This window comes from Apium graveolens, unplaced genomic scaffold (genome assembly GCF_009905375.1).
Source record: "Apium graveolens cultivar Ventura unplaced genomic scaffold, ASM990537v1 ctg2147, whole genome shotgun sequence".
NCBI lineage: Eukaryota > Viridiplantae > Streptophyta > Magnoliopsida > Apiales > Apiaceae > Apium > Apium graveolens.
Window position 1 is genome coordinate 30,280 of NW_027417545.1, and position 12,919 is coordinate 43,198.

Below are 12,919 nucleotides of genomic sequence, written 5' to 3' on the forward strand. Positions count from 1 at the left end.
TACAGTATGTGAAAGAGGCATATGTAATAAAATAGATAAAAGAAAAATGAAAGGACAATCTTACCCCTAAAAAGGTAACACTGTTAGAGAGAACTCATGGCGGGACACATATTTTAAGTATTTGTTAACTGTAGTATAACAAGCGCTAGATTATGAACTGCAATATCTCTTGTGGCCTGACGCCTAAAGTGTATGTACACAAAGTGCTTTTTACTCTTATATTTATCTATCTTACATTTTGTGTCATGTTTTCAGGATTCGAATGCAGGTCAAAATTACTTAATGCACTTTATTGTTATTACTTTATTACCCTTTCCTCCTGCAACGTGAGTCAGCTCAAACTCAATTAAATAGACCTTGTTTATTGTTAAGTCCTGTTAAATACGGGTGATGGGCCAAAATGGCACATTTTAAAGGATGAATAACCAAAAGAGCACAGTGCTAGAACCTGGCCCTTTAATGGCACATACATGACGTATATAAACTTTGCGTTTATCAGTTTCACGCTACAGAACAATACGTTACCAAAACTTGCAAGATTTCTTTTTTCACAATCATTGTAAATATAATTATTATGTACGTCTGAGCTAGAAATCTATTGGGTTTCTACTGAAAATATATGAATATATTTGTGGGGAACAAAAACACATTTCTAACAATATTTTTGCCCAAAATGTAAGAATTTATGGCGTTTATATAGCTAAGAACCCTAAAAATGCATAATCAGTCCTTGTTTGAATCAAAATGCAAGTTTACTTGGCGTTAATCTTATTGGACCAGCCGAGTTTGGGAAGAAAATGTATGTTTGTATTATGTGAGGAGCCAAAACATATTTTTAAAAGTCGTTTACAGCCAAAATGCAATGTAAAATCATGTTTGTGCAATCTAGATCTTCAAAATGAGTTTTTATCTGCAAATACATAAGCTATCCTCATTTTTAGCATTTTTCCCAGAAGAGGTTGTATTAGAAAATGTATGTATCTATTGCATGTAAGACCTAAACGCATTTAAAACTTTCGTTTGGGCTTCAAACTCAACAGAGACAGGTCTGTGGGTTCACCTTAAAAGCGAATTTATGTCTTGCGTCGGAGCTGTAAACGCATACTTTATACTCTTCTTGTCTGAATTTTTTTTAACGTTTATATTGTTGGTCAAGTCAGATTTATTTTATAAGAAACGTATCTACTTAATAGTATAAATCTTGAAGTCTTTTTTAAGCTGTAATTACTTTTTTGTCCATACCTTTTCACATATTTACATCATATTGCCATTGGACCAGTTGACAAATACTACTTTTTATGTATTTAACGTATAAATACTGATAGATTTGATATATGTACGTATGTATCAGTCTTACTTCTGACTTTTTCCACTATGATATACACACGCAGACACACAAGCGCAGCTCCCTAAAATTTAGTTTTAACATACCACATTTATTAACACCAAAACTCTCTCCTCTCCCTAAACCCCAATTATTGAATATATATGAACCTTGAAATTCAAATAAGTCTCTCACTTTTATACATCAAACTCAGTTTATAGTTTTATACAACTTAATCTCTCTCATATCTCAGTTGTATTATGAAATTCTCTTTTACGTCTAAATATTTCATTAAATAATATTCTTATGAGTCGTAGATGTATAACTCGAATATGATTCTATTTGCAGGTTGTGTGGATGTTTTACGGGTAAAATTGAGAACATATAAAGCTTATCTTATAATAAAAAAAGGTTTACAACTTTAACATAAAGTTTTACCCTGTTATATTGAATCGTTATTGTTATGATTTTAATTTGTTGTAATATTTATTTATTTGATAGTTGTTTATAAATATTTAGATGACAATAGTTATGATGTGTGTATATTCAATTCAAAAGCTAGTTTATAGTATCATTGTGATGTATGGGTTTATTAAAAAGTTTGCAATACAAAGTGTTTGATTATAGTTTAAAGAGTGTTTTTACAATTATCTTTAAGTGTTTGATTATAATTATGAAAACTATTAATTTTAGTGTTAAATGGTGATATTTTATGCGCGATTTACATTCGAATTATATATTTCAATATAATTTTTCACTAATGATACAAATTAAGTTACTTCAAGGATTAATTATATATATACCTTTTGTGAGTATAGATTAAACATATATGTATGACCTTTGATCTGTATCAATTTCTAGGAAATTGTATTCTTTTTGTTACATATGTAATTATTATATTCTTTAAAATTTACACATTTGCTAATATTTGTTTTCCTAATTTGAAATTAGTAGAAAATTGAATTTTGATTACTAGGTATGTACTTTCTTTACTTAAAAGTATAATCAAAGATTTTTTAACTACTTCATTACCATTTCTGGCCTCCTAATTTTTCCATATTTACATTAATATGCTAGATGAAAATTTTCAGATTATTTTTTATTTCTAGATGTTATTCTCGTATTTTTTTTTATTAATTTTGGTCGAACATCATTTTCCAAGGCATATGTACCTATTGGTTCCAACATATCCTCAATCTACTTAAAAAAATAGACCACTACTAAAACCTAAGTTAATCGAATAAGTAGTAAGTGAACTCATATGCACGCGTATAATTTATATATCTCAACTACAGGGTCCTATTTTTTTTCTTTTTAAAAAATATATTTTTGTTTGATTAGCAGTGTTCTTATTATGAAATACTTAAAAGGGTACTATTTACTTTTTAGATATTTGCATCATTATCTCTCTCCTGCAACATTATTTTTTTGCTCACGAGAAATTTAAAAGTTCCACAAATCCCCTTCACACAAAGGTGTGTTGCAATGCTTTGATCATAAGCACATGTTCATCAAAGTTATTTGAAGTTTGTTTTCTTTGATTTTATATATTTTTTGTCAATAAAGCATCACACATCAGACACAAGTATTAGGAGAGGCTTATTGTAATATCCCGTTATATTTAGAATTAGATTAATATGAAAATAATAAAATTAAAAAGATTAAAAATAGACAGTGACTAGGATTTAAAATTGAATTAGACTAATGGGCCTAAAATTTGGATCAGATTTTAATACAGATAACTTGGTGGTTAAGAAATAGAATTTTGTATCATTATAAATACATCATATTCATCTTTCTCATTTTTAATATCAAAATTCGTAGGGTTGTTTTACAAAAAAATCAGCAATTTTGTAAATACTGATATAATTTCGTTAGCAGGGATTGGGGTATTGGGGAAATAATGATTAAATATAAGCTGACAGAATCTAGCATGGTAAACTATATTAGCATCACCTTTTAATCTATCTCCTATGAACCATAAAACTACTCTACTAAAGTCATAATTGCAATTATGAATTAGTGGGTATACAATCTACTGTGACATTATAGGGAGTGCATCGAAGTTTGTGCACTTGTTGTTGAGGGTTATGGTTATGCAATCAAAGTAGAAATTCCATGCTTTGCGAAGCCCAAGCCATTTCGATTTCTCCATATTCTTCAAATCTTTATCATAGCCAATCTCTGTGAAGAATCTCCTCATTTCAGAATTACCAATGAAGGTAGTGTAAGATTGATGAGTGGATAGATGAAGAGCTTCTCGAACAGTTTGAGGTATGATGACCTTAGTTACACCATTAAACTCGAAAATGATACTTGGAGTACCATTTGCACCACCATCATCATAAATACCTGTTCTCCACAATGAGAGGACATTATCCCCAAAGATAACTATAGGGTTTGTAAGAGCATACCCTACCTCCCTTGCAGCCAGCAAATCCTGAAAGATGTGATAGTCAGTGTTGACACCAGTCTAGTCCAGAATTGCTGCGTAGTTCTTTGGTACAAATTTATCACCATTGTAAGTGAAAGCCTTGGTTGCAACTTGTGAAGTCATGATGAACTGTCTGTAAAAAATCTTAAAAACTGATTAGGGTATCAGAGTTAATCGAGAGAGAAGAAGAATTAAGAGAGTGAAAAGAGTTTGATTAATGATAAAGTGATAATATTAAAATCAAAAATTGAGTTTGTATAATTATGTACTTTATTACTTACAAACGGTTCACATTAGTGGGGCACGTGGCAAGATGTTATTGCTCAGTAAAATAATCATGAAACAAATAATAAAGAGCAGTAAAGACGTGCACGGTTACACAAGGTAATGTGTTGTTAATACTAAATCATTTTTCCTGAACACACACCACCAACAATGCATTTTTAATCACTTGCATAAAATCATCCACTAAAATACAGTTAGTAATTTAATTAAAATACCGACTTTGATCTTTCTGAATAAATTCAAAAATCATCAGTGTTTAATAGTCAATCAGAGTTTGACCAGTATCAATATTTAATTAACTACTGTTAGAGTTTATCAGTCAATGCACATGTTTGATTGACAACAATACTTAGTTATATCATTAGAGTTTATTCATGCAATTAATTTGGAGAGTATATTATCAGAACTTAAACTCTATTTCAATATCATATGACAAATAGCATGAATACATGACATCAGTGTTTAGCACATATATTAGAATTTAAGAAATACTGATACATAGAAAAAGATACCAAACTTCGAACTCATTGCCTATTACAGAACACAACTTATGTTAGGTCCCGAAGTATCGTAGAAGGGGGGGGGGTTGAATACGATACTCACTAAATTAAAAAATTCTTTCAAATCTTTTACGGATATAAAATTTAGTGTCCGGTTAGTGGTTCCGTGTTCTTGAGGTGAATAGTGTTTAGAACAATAAAATGAGGAATACAAGATATTCAGGGAAGTATATATTAGTCTATAAATCCGCGAGGGTGTTGCTACACTCCGGTAAATAAAATTAACCAACTAAATCTAAGAACAATAAAGTTCCTAACTTCTAAAAAAATTAACAAAATTAAATCCTATACAATGATCTAGCTTTTGTTTGTCTAAGGATTTAATTACCGGATAACATTTATAATGACCCTATAAATATACAAGAGTTAAATCGGGCATTATAAAGTTACTCCGGTGAGAAGAATAACTGATATAGATTTGTGTGTGTATCTTCACTGTCTCTCTTTGCTTTAGTTCTTAACTCTTTTGGGAGAGAAAATGAACAGAACAATACAAACTAAATTGCTTAATTCTTCTGCTGCTGAGTGTAGTCCTTTATATCAATTCAAAATATGTGGCTAAAAATGAACCACATAAATTAATTGATTGTACAATAAACTTGTGGCTGAGGAGTAAACTGCGACCAGGGTATATCTTGTAACATGCGACTAGAGGGGGCTTTTGTACTTAGAATTATTTCCATAAAATAAATGGCGACCATAGGGAGTAGAAAATTGCCCTTTCTATATTTTATTACAATCTAAAGCTAACCTGCGACCAAGGAGGAGAAACTTTTACTTAACTAAACTTTTGCTAACATGCGACTACTAGTAGTACAGGGTTTGTACTTAGTTTTTTTTTCTTTTTGTTTCCAACCCGCGACTACAAGGTCATGTGGCTTTTGTTCCTTTTATTATCATTTTCTCTTTTATTTTCTCTTTTTTTTTCTTTTTTTTTTCTTTTTTTTTTGTTCTATTTTTTTATTTTCTTTTTGTTTTCTTTTTTTTCCTTTCTTTTTTTTCTTTTTTTTATTTTAAGTTTAAATTGTAACTAAATTAATTTATATAATAAACTTAAATATAACTTATATAAATAAACTAATTTGGATTTATAGAATAAACTTATTTAAAGTTTATAGAATAAATCATTTTAAGTTTATTAAATAAATTATATTAAAGTCCATTAAATAAATTTATTTAATTTAACAATTAAACTTTGAACTAGGCCACTCCCTCTAGCTGTTTAGCTGTATACCCTGCGCACCTCTTCTCGTACTTTAACAGATAAACGTTCAATCCAAGTACATTCCTCAACTTAAAAATTATTCTATAAATAATATCCCGATTTATTTCACGAGCTGTTGACGCCTAGTGCAACTGGTCTGGTTCACAGACGACTAACTTCGATTCAGGTCTTCGTATTATAACATTGATTACATTGTTAAGCTTGCAACAACTTTATCGCTTCGAGCACTGACTGTCAATAAACAAATGTACTTTCACTGGAATCCTTTCTGGTACTTTAGACAACATCTTTATTGCTACTACAATCTTGAATATGTCATTCATTATTCATCACTGACGCTTGAACATATAAATGAAATCCTATCAGTGAGTATAACTTCAAGACTATAGATGTCTTCTTTAACCTCTGTCTATACCATGTCTTCAATTCTTCATATTCCTATATTTCGAACACTGTCTATCTTCAGTCAATGCTAATACGTTGAAATCTTCTGGTAGTACTTATACATTGAAACTTCATCATTTCTGAAACCCTGAAAGTCTTTAACCTTTATTCTTCACTGAGGCATGAACATATTAATGAGCTTCTTTCAGTGACCTGTAAACAAACTTCAAGCCTTCTTCTAATCTTCTGATTCTTTGTATTTGCCTTGTCTTCATTTCTTCTGATTTCTTGTGTAGACGTAGTATTATTAACCTGTCCTGTTCTGGTGTTGTTCTCGTGTTGAGTTATCACGTAAATGTTCATACAGCTACGCAGTCTCACCCACAATCTCCCCTTATTTTATTGTTAATCCTAACAAAAAAATTAAATAGAGAGGATAACACAACTAACAACTTGGAAAAAGTAAAGTACCAGGACTTGTAAATAATGCTACTGGTTTTCTGGATCAAATTCTGCATTTCCAGATTTCTTGAGTAACTGAAATGAGAGTTGCTTGTTCCTCTAGCACTAAACTAATCTTCAAGTAGTTTCATCTTCATTTCCTTGGTTCTTCAAATCTCTGCCAGATAACACTTCTCAGTCTTAAAGTAATCATCAACGGCTTCCTTTGTACAACCACATTTCCTGTTGAGAAGCACATATCTCTCTTGTTTCTCTGCTTATGAAAGAACAGTGATGAACCAGTTCACTTCTTCTGATCACTAGGAAATCACCTTCATGTTTACCACCTCTCCCGTACAATAGGATCCGTAGTTATAAGTGTTGTGGTTATATGCTTTACCTTTTTCCTCATCCCTGCTATTTCTCCCCCTTAGTTGAGGAATCCTCCAAACTATTGTATAAGATTTTATCTCCCCCTTAGAGAATGAATGTATGCTGTTGTCTGAAGGAGTTCCCATATTTTACTTGGTTGAAAAAGAAATAACAAGTCATATTCTGATAAACCAATTCCCTTTAAATGTTGCAAGAATGACTTCACTGTTGATCATCATGTTTACCAATCTTCTCAACTCCTTATACCTCCCAAATGTGAGATAACCAGTTGTTACCAATTGTTATGTTCCGAACTTGTTAGGTCCCGAAGTATTATAATCCAATTTGTAAACGTTAGGTCCCTAAGAGTTAGGTTCCAATCATAAACAGATGCGAGACCCGAAGTATCAAGAACCATGTTTAGGTATAGGAAATAAAATATGGTGTTTCTCTTTCTTCCTCACTGTGAGTGTGTGATTCTATTTAGTCTACCTCACAAGTGTTTCACTCTTTTCTCCATTCAAGTTTACACTCATTCTCACAAGTGTATCACTCCTCTCATAGCTCCAAAATCCAGTTTTACCTGCAAGAAAAATCACCTCATCCATCCTTAAGGAGGTCACATATGGAGCAATGAGAGTTCACAAATCCCCATCCTCGTTAGACTCGTTAGATGAATCTGAATCATAATCTTTAAGTTGCTAGTTTCCTTTTGAGGGTTCCAAATTTGAACTCCGGGAAGGTAAACAATGATAAAAAGAATTTAGCATAAAGATCAAAGTTCCCTTCTAATATCTGTGAAGACATTTCCTTGTGACTCATCAGGTAAATCTGAATCATTGGCAACAAGTGGCCGATCTGCACTTATGTAAGATCCACTATCCGTAGATGCATCCAGGGGATTTAAGCCTGGGGAGGTAGATGATAAGTGGCATTTTATACCACTTAGATAGTCTTATAATAGCTTGAATTGGTGTCTTGAAATCAAGTATTTTATGTATTTGATGCGTTTTTCTAGTGTTTGTGCATTTCAGGGTATTAATTACATTTCCGAAGAGAATTCATCAATAATAAGCCTTGACATGTGTTAGCATTGCAAGTGGGAAGATAGGAGCAAATTGCAGCGAAGAAACGGAAGAAAAACATATCAGTTTTCAGTAAGGGGCTGAGCGCCCGCTCAGCTCTGCTGAGCGACCGCTCAGGAAGCTGAGCGCCCGCTCAGGAATGCTGAGCGGCCGCGCAGGGATGGAAAATCAGATTAATTATTTTAGACTCCTATTTCTGTTTGGCTTCCAACTTCTGAGTTATCTGGGCTTTATGGGACTCCTATATAAGTAGATTTCAGAGACGTTTCAAAAAGGTTGGATCGTAGTATTAATCGAAGAGCGGAGGAGATAAGGAAGAAGACCGTTTTAGCACACCGCAATGAAGAGGAAGCATATTTTCTTGTGATTCTTTATTTCGTTGTAACGTTGGATGCTAGTTTTCTTTACTTTGAACCTAATTATCTTGTGACGTACTCTGGTTTAATATAAGTAGTTTTAGTTATTATTCTCGTGTGTTATTATCATGTTTTCATATGAACCCATGATGACGATGAGTGCTATCATGGGGTAATTGTGATCATGGGGTCGTAACGGATTTACTATGGAATTCTTTAGTTAGTTGTTTAATACCTTAGTGTGTGATGATTGTATGATATCTAGTATTGGTTGTGCGTATTCGTCTTATGTGCGTCGCGAACATATAAGATAGGGTGTTAATCTCTTGTGAAGCGACGGTGGATCTTGAGATTTAGAACTTGCCATGCTAGCATAGGTTCATGTAAGAGTATGCATGATTAGTGGGTAACTCTAACCATTTTATTCATCCTATGTAATCAATAGAGAATAACTTGTTCTTAAATCATTATGTTGTCAATTTCTGTAGACATATAGGGACTCGACATAATTGATGCCTATTCAACTTCCATCTTAATTGTGGATGCTTGGTAGAATGGTATTAGTACAATGAAAGTTGGCTTTTATCAGTTTCGTGTTATTCGATTAATATCATCACTGTTGCATGCTAAGGGTAATAACAATGACTATTGAAGGAAGTAGTAATGAAGTTGTGATCTCGTGATTGTTTTAATATTGTTAATTCAAGTGTTAATAAAGTGTTTAATTCTCATAGTTAATTATAGTTAATCAAATCTAAGTGTTATTTTCTTAACATTGAGAAGTAATCATACACTGGTGAGTGAGTTTAATTGAACAAAATTAGTCTGAGTCTCTGTGGGAACGAACTAGAAAGTATTCTATATTACTTGCGAACGCGTATACTTGTGTGTGTTATTAGCGCGTGTTTTCGCCCTAACAAGTTTTTGGCGCCGCTGCCTGGGACTCGGCGTATTTGTTTAGTTTATGTACTTACCATCATTGGTCATTAGGACTTAGTGATTAAGACGGGTTACTTATTGTTTCTGGTTGTGTTTCAGGTACTTTAGAGAGCGTTTATGCAAACTCGTTCTCGTGCTCACAAGAGGACTTTAGATATGGCTGAGGAGATAGACGAAGTTCTTGATATTTCGGAGAAGATAGATTTTGAAGATTCAGATTCAGGAAGTGATCAGAAAGAGTCAGTAACCATGGGTGATCGTATTGTTCCGGCAGATCCAGCTCTTATGGATTTTTCTCGGCCTAAAATTGATGACATTCAGTCAAGCATTCTTCATCCGGCCATTCAGGCTAACACCTTTGAAATCAAGTCGGGCACTATTCAGATGGTGCAGAATTCTGTTTCTTTCGGAGGTGCTGCGATTGAAGACCCCAACATGCACATAAGGAATTTTGTCGAGATCTATAGTACTTTCAAATATAATGGTGTGACTGATGAGGCTATCAAGCTGAGGCTTTTCCCATTCTCTCTGAGGGATAAAGCTAAGGACCGGTTACATTCTGAACCAGCTGGGTCTATCACTACTTGGCAAGATCTTGCGCAAAAGTTTCTGGTGAAGTTTTATCCAATGGCGAAGACGGCTGCTATGAGGAGTGCTCTTACTCAGTTTACGCAGCAACCTACAGAATCTATGTGCGAAGCTTGGGAGCGCTACAAAGAGATGTTGAGAAAGTGTCCACATCATGGAATGCCTGATTGGATGGTGATCACTGGTTTCTATAATGGTTTGGGGCCCAATCTCGACCCATGCTCGATGCAGCAGCTGGAGGCGCCTTGTGGGCCAAAAGCTATACTGAAGCTTATAATCTTATTGAGACTATGGCTGTAAATGAGCATCAAAACCCAACTCAAAGGATGATGCCTGGGAAGGTAGCAGGTATTCTGGAAGTCGATGCAGCTACAGCTATTGCAGCGCAGCTCCAAGCGCTGTCTATGAAGGTCGATTCTCTAGCCACCTATGGGGTTAATCAAATAGCTATGGTCTGTGAGCTTTGTGCAGGTTCTCATGCTACGGATCAGTGTTCTCTTGTTAACGAATCTGTTCAGTATGTGAACAATTATCAGCGATAACAACAGCCTGTGCCAGCTACTTGTCATCCTAACAACAGAAATCATCCAAATTTCAGCTAGAGTAATAATTAGAATGCTATTCAGCAACCATATCAGCAAGGCGTAAGTAAACAGTTCAATCCACCTGGATTCCAGCAACCACAGCATTATGCTCAAAGGCAATCATATACTCAACAGGGAGGTGCAGCTGCACCCACTAGTGCTGATTTTGAGGAACTTAAGCTGTTATGCAAGAGTCAGGCGATTTCTATCAAGACCTTGGAAAATCAAATCGGTCAAATCACCAATGCAGTGCTCAACCATCAACCTGGCACACTTCCCAGTGATACTGAAGTGCCAGGAAGGAAGGAAGCTAAAGAGCAAGTCAAGGCTATTACCTTAAGGTCTAGAAAAGTTGCTGATGCTGAAAAAGCAAAAGAAGGAGAAGCTGAAGCTGGTAATGAAGAAGCTAAGCAAAAGGAGAAAGCGGCGGAACCAAGGAAGACTACTGTTGAACACACTCTGCCTGAGGGTAATACAGGGGAGAAACAGCTCTATCCTCCACCACCTTTTCCTAAGAGATTGCAACAACAAAAGCTGGATAAGCAGTTCAGTAAGTTTCTGGAGGTGTTCAAGAAACTTCACATCAATATACCTTTCGTTGAGGCTCTGGAGCAAATGCCTAGTTATGTGAAATTTATGAAGAGTATTCTTTCAAGGAAGGTGAAACTGAATGACCTTGAGACCGTTGCTCTAACGGAAGAATGCAGTGATGTGCTGCAACAAAAGCTACCTCCAAAGCTTAAAGATCCAGGTAGCTTCACCATTACTTGCACCATTGGCAAGTTGTCTTTTGACAAGTGCCTTTGTGATTTGGGAGCAAGCATCAATCTGATGCCGTTGTCGATCTTCAAAATGTTGAATTTGCCTGATCCAAAACCCACCTACATGTCTCTACAATTGGCTGATCGTTCTATTACATACCCACGAGGAATAGTGGAGGATGTGCTAGTAAAGGTGGATAAGCTCTTCTTTCCTGCAGACTTTGTTATTCTGGATTTCGAGGAAGATAAGAAGATTCCAATAATCTTGGGAAGACCTTTCTTGGCTACAGGCCGTACCTTGATAGATGTACAGAAAGGTGAACTTACTATGCGGGTGCAGGATCATGATGTGACATTCAATATATTCAAAGTGATGAAATTCCCTACAGAAGATGAGGAGTGCTTAAAAGTGGATTTTATTGATTCTGCGGTTACTTCATAACTTGATCATATGCTAATGTCTGATGCATTAGAGAAGGCCTTAGTGGGGGATTTTGACAGTGATGATGAGGATGGCAATGAGCAACTACAATATCTAAATGCTTCTCCCTGGAGGCGAAAGCTAGACATGCCATTTGAATCTCTTGGTACTTCTGACCTCAAAAATGCTGAAGGAAACTCAAACCATCTATTGAGGAAGCACCTATCTTGGAGCTTAAACCATTGCCTGAACACTTGAGGTATGCTTTTTTAGGTGATGCATCTACTTTACCTGTTATTATTGCATCTGACCTTTCAGGTAGTGAGGAGGACAAGCTCTTAAGGATTTTGAGAGAATTCAAATCGGCTATCGGATGGACTATAGCAAACATCAAAGGGATCAGCCCTTCGTACTGCATGTATAAGATTCTGCTAGAGGAGGGTAGTAAGCCGACTGTTGAGCAACAACGCAGACTTAATCCTATCATGAAAGAAGTGGTGAAGAAAGAAATTCTGAAGTGGCTGGATGCAGGAATCATTTATCCTATTTCTGATAGTTCTTGGGTGAGCCCCGTGCAATGTGTACCTAAGAAAGGAGGTATCACTGTGGTAGCAAATGAGAAGAATGAGCTCATCCCCACGAGAACAGTCACATGATGGAGAGTATGCATGGACTACAGAAAGTTGAACAAGGCCACGAGGAAGGATCACTTCCCTCTTCCATTTTTTGATCAGATGCTTGACAGGTTGGCCAGTCATGAGTATTATTGTCTTCTAGATGGCTATTCAGGGTATAATCAGATTTGTATTGCATCAGAGGATCAAGAAAAGACTAACTTTACTTGTCCATTTGGCATGTTTGCTTTTCGTAGAGTTTTGTTTGGGTTATGTGGCGCATCGACCACTTTTTAGAGATGTATGATTGCTATATTCTCTGATATGATTGGAAATAATGTCGAGGTGTTCATGGACGACTTCTCCGTCTTTGGACATTTGTATGATGAATGTTTGAATAATCTTCGTGCAGTACTCAAAAGGTGTGTGGAAACTAATTTGGTGCTCAATTGGGAAAAATGTCACTTTATGATGCGTGAAGGCATTATTCTTGGGCATAAGGTCTCTAGCAAGGGTCTTGAGGTGAACAAAGCCAAAGTGGGAGTC

The 12,919-nt window shown here is 35.0% G+C and overlaps 1 non-coding gene across 1 annotated transcript; it reads right to left on the reverse strand.

Moving 5' to 3' along the window:
• Positions 1-10,047: 10,047 nt before the first annotated feature.
• Positions 10,048-10,154, reverse strand: LOC141700324 (small nucleolar RNA R71). Its single transcript, XR_012566291.1, has one exon. It is a non-coding gene; the product is annotated as a small nucleolar RNA R71 (small nucleolar RNA).
• Between the last annotated feature and the right edge of the window lie 2,765 nt (positions 10,155-12,919).